The sequence below is a fragment of the Phoenix dactylifera genome, chromosome 4, assembly GCF_051530095.1.
Source record: "Phoenix dactylifera cultivar Ajwa chromosome 4, Ajwa_hap1_PhDact_Kaust_v1.1, whole genome shotgun sequence".
NCBI classification, from domain to species: Eukaryota; Viridiplantae; Streptophyta; class Magnoliopsida; order Arecales; family Arecaceae; genus Phoenix; species Phoenix dactylifera.
The window spans coordinates 22173203-22186704 of NC_143193.1; the positions used below are offsets into that span (position 1 = coordinate 22173203).

At 41.6% G+C, this 13502-nt stretch overlaps 1 pseudogene; it reads left to right on the forward strand.

Annotated features, from left to right (window-relative positions):
• Positions 1 to 1529: 1529 nt before the first annotated feature.
• LOC149753729 (small nucleolar RNA R71) lies at positions 1530 to 1627 on the forward strand (annotated as a pseudogene).
• The last annotated feature ends 11875 nt before the right edge of the window (positions 1628 to 13502 follow it).

Sequence of the window (13502 nt, forward strand, 5' to 3'; positions counted from 1 at the left end):
AATTGATCAATGCATTAGAAGTTGCAAGGAATGGACGTCCTAAGATGACCGAAATCTGAGATGGTGAATTGGAAGCCGGATGTGTGTCCAGTACGATAAAGTCAACAGAAAAATAGAACTTGTCTACTTGGACCAACACATCTTCAATAATCCCTCTAGGAACCTTCACTGACCTGTCAGCTAATTGTAAGGTCACAGTTGTTGGCTTCAACTCACCCAAACCGAGTTGCTCATATACCGTATATGGCAACAAATTCACACTCGCTCCTAAATCTAACAATGCTCGCTCAATCCTAAAATTGCCAATGATGCACGAGATAGTTGGGCAACCTGGATCCTTATATTTAGGGAGAATGTTATGCTGTAAAATTGCACTTACCTTTTCAGCCAAAAATGCCTTCTTCTTGACATTTAAATGACGCTTGACAGTGCACAAATCTTTTAAAAATTTTGCATAGGAGGGCACTTGTTTGATTGTATCAAGAAGAGGTACATTGATTTTTACTTGCTTAAAAAGCTCAAGAATTTCAGAGTTTGGTTCAAGCTTTTGCAAGGGCTTTAATCTTTGTGGAAATGGTGCAGGAAAAGGACATTCAATTTTTTTAGTAGATGTTGGTGCTTCAGTTTCTTCATTATCCTTTTCTTTTGTCTTTAAAGGGTCAGAATCAGGTATGGCTTGAGTTTGTTCTGGGACTGGTCGGTCAATAATCTTTCCACTTCGCAAAGTTATTATACTCTTCGCTTGTTCTTTATGCAAAGTTGAAGATGATGCATTGCTACCGCCGTAGACTTGAGGGTTAGGTTGTGGTTGAGCTGGTAGCTTACCCTTCTCTTGAGCACTTAAAACAGTGGTCAGCGTTGTCAGTTGATTTCTTAATTCATCATTGATTTTGGCTTGACCTTGCATGAAAGATTGCAAAGTTTCTTCGAGACTGGATTTTTGAGGGGGTGGGTGTGCATAATGAGGTTGCGGAGGTGGAGGAGTTGGGTTATATACTTGTTGAGGTTGGTCATTCCTCCACCTGAAATTTGGATGGTTCTTCCATCCAGGGTTGTAAGTACCCGAAAAAGGATTATTGAAAGATTTTTGATAGGTATTCATAACATTGGCCTGATCGTGCAAGACTTCCTTGAATGCGGGTATTGTGGGGCAATCAGTGATGAGATGGCCAGGCATCTCGCAAATCCTACAACACTCGCTGTTATGTTCTTCGGTCTTGACGGGTTCAATCCTTCTAAGTTCAATTTCCTCTACCTTCCTAGTAAGGGCTGCCATTTTAGCTTGAATATCATCCTGAGTATTAAGGTTGTAAAGGCCCCCGTGTGGAATGCTAGTAGGCTTAGGCAAAGGTTTATTCACTCTATCCCCTGTATCCCATAATTGTGCAGTCTCTGCGAGAGAGTCTAAATAGTCCCATGCCTCATCGGGTTGCTTTTCCAAAAATAGACCATTGCACATAGTCTCTATAAATTGTTTTAACTGTGGAGACAATCCTTCGTAAAAGAAACTAATGGTTCTCCATGTTTCAAACCCATGATGAGGACAAGAGAGAAGCAAATCTTTAAATCTCTCCCAGCATTCATAAAATGTTTCATGGTCTTTTTGTTGGAAATTACTAATGTGCCTTTTCAAAAAGTTAGTCCTTTGTGCGGGAAAGAATTTTTTCAAGAATTCTCTTTGCATGTCATGCCATGTTCCTAGCGATCTAGGTCTCAAGGAGTTCAGCCATGTTTTGGCTTTATTCTTTAAAGAAAAAGGAAACAAGGTCAATTTAAGGACATCTTCCGATACATTTGGCACTCTAAATGTGATACTAATTTCCTCAAAATTCTTAAGGTGAAGATAAGGGTTCTCGGATTCCATTCCATGATACTTTGGCAGCAATTGAATTACTCTTGGTTTGATTTCAAAGTGTCCTACATTTTCAGGAATAATCATGCATGAAGGTTGACTAGTCCTAGTGGGATGTAAGTATTGTCGAAGTGTCATAACTGGGGGTCTACCTTCATTACCATGGTGACTTCCTACATCATCATCAGCCATCTCACCAGATCTGAGATTTTGCGAAAAAGTTTCAATAATGTGATCTAAGGAATTGTCAAAAGGTTGTCGACTCAGACGTCCAGTGTTGTCCCTATTCCAACCTAGCATACAAAATTTCAGAGTTTATTTATTTGTTTGTTTTTTTTTTTATTTTTTTGTTTTTAATGATTATCCTTGATCTTTTCTTAAAGTTCTTATCAATTTTCAAGTAGCAACAAGGGTTAATGAGATATGATGATAATAAAATTCTGATTCTAAACAAAAAAATTAAATACAGAAAATTCAAAGCAGACAGCAGCAAAGTTTATATTAATTTAATGATCGTAAAATGTATCATAATATCAATCAGACCGTTCAGATGAAAGAAACATGTGTCCTACAGCAGCCGACGAAATTTGAGTGCAATCAGACGGTGGATTACTCAGATATCAGAGTTTGATGCAGACTGTGCAGGGAATAAAAAAAACAGCAATAAATTTTTTTTTTCTCAGTTTTAGTTTTACTATAATGTTCAATCTAACTGATAGGGTACTAATTAAATCTAAAACTATACTAATAACTAAGCCGTTCCCCGGCAACGGCGCCAAAAACTTGGTGCAAAAATAAAATTGTTCTCCCAAGTGCAGGAGAATCGCACAAGTAGTAAATTCTCGGGAGTCCGAGGTCGAATCCTCAGGGAACGAAATATATGTGAGATTATTTAGTATAATTTTAGATTAATCAATTCAATAAATTTGTGGATTAAAATGATGCTTTGATTTTCAGAAATTAAATGCAAAGAATAATAAACAAAATTCAATGAAATAAAGATGGTAGGGATCTGGAATCCCCCTTGATGATATTGCATCCAAGGAATAAACCCTATGGTTCTTGATTAAAGATTAGTGGTAGGATAGATCTAATCATGGTATATGTTTCATGAACATATGAACTCAATTTCTAAGCATTCGTCGTGCTTTCTACGTCTACGACGAATCAAATACTAAAGCAATCCATATATCAATAATCATAATCCATTTAAGAACTATCTACGAAATAACTATGCATGGATCAAAAACATATTAATAAATATAAACCATTGAAAGCAAAAGTTTAGAGTTTACTTCAAAGAGCAATACATCAAAGGTTCATCCTTCTCCCTCCCTAAGAAATTAGCCGGCCATAAACATAAAAGGAACTCCCCTGTTCCTCTTCCTCTTTTTTTTTTCCTTTTTATTTTCGGAAACAGGGGCTCCCCTGTTTCTCTCTTTCTCTGTTTTTTTTCTTTGTTTTCAAATGAGAGCTCTTCCCTTCACAGCCGAGAGGGCCCTCCTTATATAGATCCCCCCGAGCCCTAATGATAACGCTGGATTCCCTGATCGCACGTGGAGAGGAGAGGGCACGGACGGCTGGGATTTTGCTGGGACTCGGATGGACGCGGAAGCGAAAGACGCGGACGGGTGAAGCTTGAAACCATCACAGACGGCTAGGACGCGTGGAGCGCAGATGGATCGGAAGCTTGGGCTCTCTCAATCGCCAACGGATGCTTGGATGCGGGATCTTCGGTCGCTGTGGAGCTTGGGATGCGAACGGATGAACTCGGACGCGAAAGAAGCGGACGGAAGCTGAGATTGGGAATGGATGCTGGCCCGCGGACGCCGTGGAAGATCTGGGGATGCTGGAAGGCTTCACAGATCCGATTCGGAAGCATGGGATGCGGAGGATTGATGCTAGGATTCGGATGATGTTCGCGGGATGATGAGCTGCACTCGGACGAACGTGGCATGCTGGGATAAAGTCGGGAATCAGGGAGATCTGATCGTGAATTCCGCGGGCTGGGAGGTTGATCATGAACAGTTGATCGCAGCTGGTAACATGCGGATGAAGCGGGATCTTTGCTGGCTCTTGGCTGAACACGTGGACGCTGGGAGCTGATCACATGGACACGGGATGAGGAGTCGCACGCTGGGAGAAGCTTCATGGGCAAATCGCTGAGAAGAGGTGGATGGCTGAGAGCTGATCACACGCGCTGGGGCGCGGTGGAATCGCCACGGACGGCCGGATGTTGGACTCGGGATGCTGAATGCTTCGTGGACGCACGAGAGAAACACTTGATCGCAGGTTCCAAGAGCTGGGAGAAAGGCTGATCGCGGCATGATTTGATCACGGATCCTGAGACGCGGACGGGTCTTGAGAGGGCTGATGTGGCTCACAGACACGACAAGGATGCTGAAGTGCTTATGAACGGCTGAATCTGGGCTCTGTTCTGCAGCTGGGAAGAGATGAATTTATATAATGATAAAAATTATAATAAGTGCTAAGGGTAAAATATTTAATCATGTAAATGTTAACACCTATTATTTTCATTATTTTGCTAGCATTAGGCTAAGTTAATTGGTACTTAGATCGCACTTTTATGCTCTCATCAAGGGACATCGTGTACTGGCTCTGTATTAATGGGTTCGATAGGATCCATGGCTCGTTGCTTTTCAGAGACTTTCTCTTCAAGCTCAATTTTCCTCCCACTGCCTCTGTCAAGGATAAACTGATTTTCCAAGAAGATGGCATGACGGCTCACAAACACATTGTGATCCTCTGAGATGCAAAAATTGTATCCTAATGACTCTTTAGGATATCCTATAAAACAAGCACTTATGGTCCTAGCCTCTAGTTTGTCCGCCTGTAGTCTTTTGACGTGGGCCGGACATCCCCAAATCTTGAGATGACCAAGACTTGGTTTCTTACCATGCCATATCTCATACGGTGTGGTAGGAACGGATTTAGAGGGAACTCTATTCAGTAGATATACTGCGGTAAGTAAGGCATCTCCCCAAAGAAACATAGGTAAATCAGTGAAGCTCATCATGGACCTGACCATATCCAATAGGGTCCGATTCCTCCTCTCTGACACCCCGTTGAGTTGAGGTGTACCCGGAGGTGTCCACTGTGAGACTATGCCGTTTTTCTTGAGATAGTCCCGGAATTTTCCACTAAGGTATTCTCCTCCTCGATCTGATCGAAGAGCCTTAAGAGGTTTTCCAGTTTGTTTTTCTACTTCATTCTTGAACTCTTTGAACTTTTCAAAAGATTCAGACTTGTGTCTCATAAGATACATATACCCATACCGTGAATAATCATCGGTAAAGGTAATGAAGTATGAATAACGTTCCCTGGCTGGCACATCGAATGGGCCACATACATCTGTATGTACTAGGGTAAGTATTTCAGTGGTCCTCTCCCCATGTCCTACAAAGGGCAATCTAGCCATTTTTTCTTGAAGACAGGACTCGCAAACTGGATATGACTCGGAAGTCAATGAGCCGAAAAGCCCATCTTTATCCATTTTGTTCATCCTATCCTCTCCAATATGGCCAAGTCTGAGGTGCCACAAATATTTTTGGTTTATCCCATCCCTAGATCTCTTGGATCCTTTGGCACTCACTTCTTGCTCGGTAACATTCACAGATACATCCATATGTAAATGATAGAGACTGTCAATCATAAAACCACGTGCAACTATTTTATTTCTGAAATAAATAGAACAGCAGTCTTTGTCAAAAGTAACAACATGACCTTCCTGTGCTTGACATGAAACAGAAATCAAATTTCTGCTAGCAACAGGTACATAATAGCAGTCTCTAAGCAATAAACTAAAACCAGACGGTAGTCGCAGATGGTAGGTGCCCACAGCCACAGCAGCAACTTTTGTCCCGTTGCCAACCCGAAGGGTTACCGCACCTTCCGCCAGCCTTCTACTTTCCTTTAGACCCTGCATGGTAGTGCACAAATGAGCACTAGAACCAGAATCTATAACCCAACTAGAAGTAGAAGAAACCGTTAGATTAGTTTCAATTATGAGCAAGTCTATACCTTCTGAAGGTGTGTCACCTTTCTTGTTCTTCAGGCTCTCGAGGTATGAAGGACAGTTTTTCTTCCAGTGGCCGTCGACATTGCAGTGGAAACATTTTCCTTTGTCGTTAGCCTTTTTCTTTTGAACTTCCTTCTTTGGCTTCTTGTCTTTCTTGTGCTTCTTAGCAGGCTTCTTTTTCTTCCAAGTAGACTTTCTATTGGAACCAGAAGTCAACTCAGCAGCAAGGACATTGCCCCTTTCAAGGCTCCCTCAGCAGTTACCAACATGTTGCTCAGTTCAGTCTTAGTGCATTCAATCTTATTCATGTGGTAGTTTACTATAAACTGAGCAAATGAATCAGGAAGTGACTGTAGGATCAAATCCACTTGCAATTCCTTGTGCATGTTCATTCCGAGCTTCTCAAGCTCCTCTAGGTCCTTGATCATAGTCAGACCATGATCATGGACAGACTGCCCTTCGCGCATCTTTGTCTTGAAGAGCCTCTTGGACACTTCAAAACGAGCTGTGCGACTCTGCTCACCATACAACTTTTGCAGGTGTACTAGTATGTCCCTAGCAGTCTTGAGATTCTCATGCTGGCATTGGAGTTCATTGGACATGGATGCCATCATATAGCACTTGACTCTAATGTCATCATCCATCCACTTTTGATGCATCTGTCGCTGAACATTAGTAGGACGTGTTGGTAGTGTGGGGCTATCTGAATCGAGTATGTAGCCTATTTTCTCACAGTCCAAAACAATTTTGAGGTTTCTAAGCCAGTCCTTGTAATTGGTTCCGGTCAGTCGGTTGGTCTCAAGAATACGGGTCAAAGGGTTTGAAGCTGACATTGTATCTGCAGAGAGTAAAGATTCTAGTTAGACTTTTGTACTTGATCATTAATCTGTTCTAAGGTCTTTTAGAACAAATGTAACTCCCACTATTTTCTCGAATCCCTCACACTCCCTGGTAGGGAAACGGAAATCCCACACGACTAGGGTTTCTAGTGGGTACTGCGGTCCCACCGATTTACATGCCACCTCACCTAACAGTTATTGGTGACACATAGATTGATGAATGTACAACTTTTGTACAATGCTTCTCAAGCATGTTGCAGTGTAACTTGGTCTCTAAGCCATGAAAACCTCACCTAACAGTTATTGGTCCCATTTCTTAGTTAAGTCAGACCCACCGTATAACCGTAGGAATAAAGTCGTCATTGGGTCCTCACCTAATAGTTATTGGTGCCCAACCCCACCTTTACCCTACAACATCTCATGTCTATAGAGAGGTCCAGCCCCCCGATGCAACTTGCCCACTGTGTCCAGCCGAGACAAATCAACATCAGAAAGACCTTAGCAGCTCTACTACAGTGGAAGACCTATTGACTTAATATTGGTTAATCAGGTCTTAGTGTTTGCAACTTGAGCTCTTCATAAGAGGTAATCGAACAATTGGCCAGGTAAGCAGGTGGGAGGCTCCCCTTACTCAGAGAGTAAGGTCCTAATTAAGTAACCACCTTTCATGCTTTCCTAGACACCAATTAGATCAATTAATCTAATATGACTTGCTCATGTCGGTTCACTCTCGACTTGATTGAGGAGGTTTTAGTTTAGATCTCATTTGGTTTGCTACATCATATGTAACCCTATCTACCCGACTCACATTCACATCACATGCAAACGGCACATTGCAGGCAGTTATAATCGCAGCAATAATTAAAGCTAAACTTTAAATAGGTGATGATCATGGATTCTAGTTAGGTCGTATTACTAGCACATGCACGTCAATCGATCAACTGGTCTTCAACTCTTGAATTGGTTCCAAGCCTCCTTGACTCGATCCTTGACCAACTCTTGATCCAATTGCCATCAACCGCTTAGACCCCTGTTCATCTCATGCCTTGTCTTCAACTTGATCGTTGATGTACATCACATCACAGAAATACAACCAGATGTAAAATAAAAATAATAATAAATTACATCCCCTTTTAGGAGGCACGCAGGCCTCTCAAAACATTAAATAAGATGCATGCAAGCATCTGAAAAATTACATGACATTACAGATCACATCGCAGGTCATTACATTCGATACCAAAAGGGTTTGAATCCTATGATCATCGCCATATGCAACAATTATAATTTTCAGATCTGAGAATTAATTGATTATGTTATGACATAGGTTGCTGATCATGCTAATCATGATTCTAAACTTTGTAATCTCATTAACAATGCAATTAGAATCATCATCTTATCACATAAAAATCAGCATGCAAAAATTCAGCAACCCTGAAAAATCTGCATGCAGAAATTTTCAGCATGCATGATCATTCAATTTTCAGATCTAATAAGCCTTTAGATAATTAATTCTTACCTTAATCTACGAAGCCTAAGCTCTGATACCACTGTTGGGAACCCGCCCATGCCGCTGATATTTCAAAAAAATCAGATGGCAGCGGAAGAGGCATGTGCGGGATCGACGTTCATCGCATGAACGTTGTTTCATGAACCGTTCGTAGTTAGATACGGATTAAAAACTTTTAAACTAATTTGAAGATCAGATCTTCACCTTGTGCGGGTAGATGATCACCGCAAATCTGAGTTCGTGGTTTTAGGAAGAGGGTTCGCTTGAAGCCGTTCAAGTATCCGGCCTCTACGGGTATCCACACGAAGCAGAGATCCGAACAAAGTTCTCTAGTCTTCCTGGGGTGCTAGCTCCCTTGCAAAGACTTCTTTTGATGGTTGATTTCCTCTCTTTCAATCAACCCTTGATTGTGCTTGAGAGGAGGAAGAAGAAGGAGGGATCTTGAAGAAGAACCAAAGCCCTCACTGCAGTCTTTCTTTTCCCTGCGTTGGATGAAGGAAGGGAAGGGGAGGAGGCCGCCAAGGCTTCTTCTTCTTTTCTTCTTGCTTGCGGATGAAACAAGGAGAGGGGAGAGGGTGGCCATGGCACAAGAGGGAGAGGGTTTCAATCAATTAGGGCGTCAGCCCCCTTGCCCTCTTTTATAGCCATCTAGGGCTCCTACAAGTTAGGAGCCCTTGATGTATTACCAAGAGGGGCGCCGGCCCCTCTTGTTGCCGCACCAAGGGATCAAAGGAGGAGGGGCGTGGGCCCCTCCTTCATGGTTGCCCTAATCCTTATTAAGTAAGGATTGGGATGCCCTAATGTGGTCAAGCCCTAATCCAATTAGGCTTAGCCCAAGGGTGAACCAATTTGGATCCAATCTAGGTAAGTCCTAATCCAATTAGAACTTAAATCAATTTTGACTCAATTGAACTCTTCAATCCTAATCCAATTAGGAATCTTATTGATTCATTAGATTAATAATTAATTGTGACTTAAGAAATCCTAATCCAAATTAGGACATATTTAATTTTAGTCCTAATCCAATTAGGACTCAATTTGAATCCGAAGTCCTAATCTGATTAGGACTCTAGGAATCCTACTCCAAGTAGGAATCCGATTTTAACTCCTAATCTCATTAGGATTGTAGGAATCCTATTCCAAGTAGGAATCCCAGTCCTACTCCAACGAGGATTTCCAGTCCTAATCCAATTAGGACTCTAGGAATCCTACTCTAAGTAGGATTTGTGTTTTAAGTCCAATTAATCAATTCCCATTGTTCCTTCTTCAACTTATTATCAATCGAATTGATTACTTGTGATTCATAATCACTTTTCAACCATCGGATCGGTCAATACTTCTAGTGTGTGTGACCCCATAGGTTCTATTCTGACTGGTAGTGAGATATATTGCGATCTCTATCACAATATCATTGAAAACTTCTTTCAATGGGTTGGAACGATTCCAACTCAACTCATTAGGGTCTATCGATCATCAAGATAATCCCTATGAGTCCCACCATCCACCAGTGACACCTAGCAGCATGTAGTGGCTACCCAGCAGAATAGAATGGTGAACCTCTAGGTGCAGTTATCATGTGATACAGTCCTACTATCGTGGATCCCTACAGGACGGAGGTCATGGACAACTCGTCAAACCCCATCGTCTGTCATATGTGAAGATTTATTCGACTTAAGTTCGAGAGTGGAAAACTCTTTCTCCACTGTGCATACTGCCCCGGCCGAGGTCTTACGAACTCAGTCTTATAAATCACATAGGATCTCTCCTTATCTATCAAGGTCGATAGATTCCTTATAGGTGCATACCCTACTCCTACAGTGAACTTACTGCAGCCAATCTACACTGTATGGACCCATATGGCTAGAGACTATGTATGTGTGCAGTCAAACTACAATAACCTCACTGTGAGTAGCCGAAGCACCGCAGGTCAAAGGACCAGTCACACTACTGCAACATCAAGCAAGTCACTGACGAGTGGATAGACATCCAAGTGACTTCTTGTATTGGTCACGCTCAGTACCCTTGTTCTTAACAAGCACCTGCACTATTACTTCAGTGTCGCTACATTGTGGACTCGAGTCTCGTCCATCCATAAGGAAAGTAATCTGTGCACTGATCTCATCGGATCGATCACCGTCCTCGTGATGATCCATCGATCAGGAGCATTTAGAAATTAATCACTAATGATACATGGCTCAAATTCTCAACTCTTGAGAATATGCATCATCATCTTATTAATTCCTTGGATGATTCATAGACACAATAATAATATGAATGAAAAAGATGCCTTTCAATTATTCAATAATAATAAAGTCAAGTACAAATTATGTCCTAGAATTAATAATGTGTCAGCCAAAATTGGCTTCTAGGGCATACATCTAACAAAAACTAATTAAAAGAGATTCTGTAATAGGTTTGCCAAAACTAAAATTTGAGAAAAATAAAATTTATGAAGCATGTCAATATGGCAAACAATCTAGGAGCTCTTTTAAATCCATAAATTGTGTCACTACTACTAGACCCCTTGAACTACTACACATGGATCTATTTGGACCAATTAGAACTACAAGTCTTGGTGGAAACAAGTATGGACTTGTCATTGTAGATGATTTTTCTAGATACACATGGGTTATGTTCTTAGCTCATAAAGATGAAGCATTTTCTGTGTTTAAGAAATTTCATAAGGAAGTTACTAATTCAAGAAATGCTTCAATTATAGCTATTAGGAGTGATCATGGAACGGAATTTGAAAATCATCTATTTGACGAATTTTGTAGTAAAAAGGGGATAACTCATAATTTCTCTGCACCTAGAACACCACAACAAAATGGAGTTGTAGAAAGAAAGAATAGAACTCTAGAGAAAATGGCTAGAACCATGCTCTGTGAAAGTAACCTCCCTAAGTACTTTTGGGGAGAAGCCATTAATACATCATGTCATATACTAAATAGAGTATTATTGAGACCCATTATAAAGAAAACACCTTATGAACTTTGGAGAAATAGAAAGCCTAAAGTAAACTATTTTCATATCTTTGGATGTAGGTGTTGTTGGGAACCCGCCCATGCCGCTGATATTTCAAAAATTAAATCAGGTGGCAGCGGAAGAGGCATGTGCGGGATCGATGTTCATCGCATGAACGTTGTTTCGAGACCTTTCGTAATTAGGTAAGAATTAAAACTTTTAAAACTATTAGGAAGATCAAATCTTCACCTTGCGCGGGTAGATGATCACCGCAAATCTGAATTCGTGGTTTTGGAAGAGGGTTCGCTTGAAGCCGTTCAAACGTCCGGCCTCTACGGGTATCCACACGAAGCAGGATCCGATCCAAGCTCTCTATCTCACCGGGGTGCTAGCTCCCTTGCAGAGATAGCTTTGATGGCTGATGTCCTCTCTTTCAATCAACTCTTGATTGCACTAGAGAGGAGGAAGAAGAAGGATCTTTGAAGAAGAACCAAAGCCTGACTGCAGCCCTTTTATTTTCCTTGCGCTGGAGGAAGAAAGCAAGGATGGAGGAGGGCCGCCAATCACCTTCTTTTGATTCCTTGCTTGCGGCTGAAGATGGAGAAGGAGGAGAAGGAGGCCACGGCTGCAAGGAGAGGGAGAGCTCTTCTTCCTAGGGCGCCGGCCTCATGCCTCCTTATAAAGCCATCTAGGGCTCCTACAATCTAGGAGCCCTAGACATATTGCCTAAGAGGGAAGGGGGGCGCCGCCCCCTCTCTTTATGCCGCACACAAGGAGAGGAGGAGGGGCGTGATCCCTCCTTCTTGTGATGCCCTAATCCTCTTCCAAAGAGGATTGGGTGCCTCTCTTATGGTTAAGTCCTAATCTAATTAGGATTGACCATATTGGGTTCAATCTACGCTAGTCCTAATCCAATTAGGACTTGAATGAACCATGACTCAATTGAACTCTTCAATCCTAATCCAATTAGGAGTCATGTTGATTCATTAGATTATTAATTAATTTAGACTTAAGGAATCCTAATCCAATTAGGATTTGTTTAATTTTAGTCCTAATCCAATTAGGACTCTATTTGAATCCGTAGTCCTAATCCAATTAGGATTTCTAGGAATCCTACTCCAAGTAGGAATCCAATTATGATTCAAAACTCCTAATCTCATTAGGATTGAGGAATCCTATTCCAAGTAGGAATCCCAGTCCTACTCCAACTAGGATTTCCAGTCCTAATCCAATTAGAACTCTAGGTATCCTACCCGAAGTAGGATTCTTGTTTCAAGTCCAATTAATTAATTCCCTTTTCTTCTTCAACTTCTTATCAATCAAATTGATTTCTTGTGATTCCTAATCACGATTTCAACCATCGGATCGGTCAATACTTCTAGTGTGTGTGACCCCATAGGTTCTATTCTGACTGGTAGTGAGATATATTGTGATCTCTATCTCAATATCATTGAAAACTCCTTTCAATGGGTTGGAACGATTCCAACTCAACTCATTAGGGTTTATCGATCATCAAGATAATCCCTATGAGTCCCACCATCCACCAGTGACACCTAGCAGCATGTAGTGGCCACCCAGCAGAATGGAATGATGAACCTCTAGGTGCAGTTAACGTGTGATACAGTCCTACTATCGTGGATCCCTACAGGACGGAGGTCATGGACAACTCGTCAAACCCCATCGTCTGTCATATGTCAAGATTTATTCGACTCGAGTTCGATAGTGGAAAACTCTTTTTCCACTTTATATTACTGCCCTGGCCAAGGTCTTAGAACTCAGTCTAACAAATCACATAGGATCACTCCTCTTCTATCAAGGTCGATAGATTTCTTATAGGTGCATACCCTACTCCTACAGTGAACCTACTGCAGCCAATCTACACTGCATGGACCCATATGGCTAGAGACCATGTATGTGTGCAGTCAAACTACAATAACCTCACTGTGAGTAGCCGAAGCACCGCAGGTCAAAGGACCAGTCACACTACTGCAACATCAAGCAAGTCACTGACGAGTGGATAGACATCCAAGTGACTTCTTGTCTTGGTCACGCTCAGTACCCTTGTTCTCTAACAAGCACCTGCACTATCACTTCAGTGTCCCTACACTGTGGACTCAAGTCTCGTCCATCCAGAAGGAAAGTGATCTGTGCACTGATCGGATCGATAACCGTCCTCGTGATGATCCATTGATCAGGAGCATTTAGAAATTAATCACCAATGATATATGGCTCAAATTTTCAACTCTTGAGAATATGTATCATCATCTTATTAATTCCTTGGACGATTCATAGACACATAAA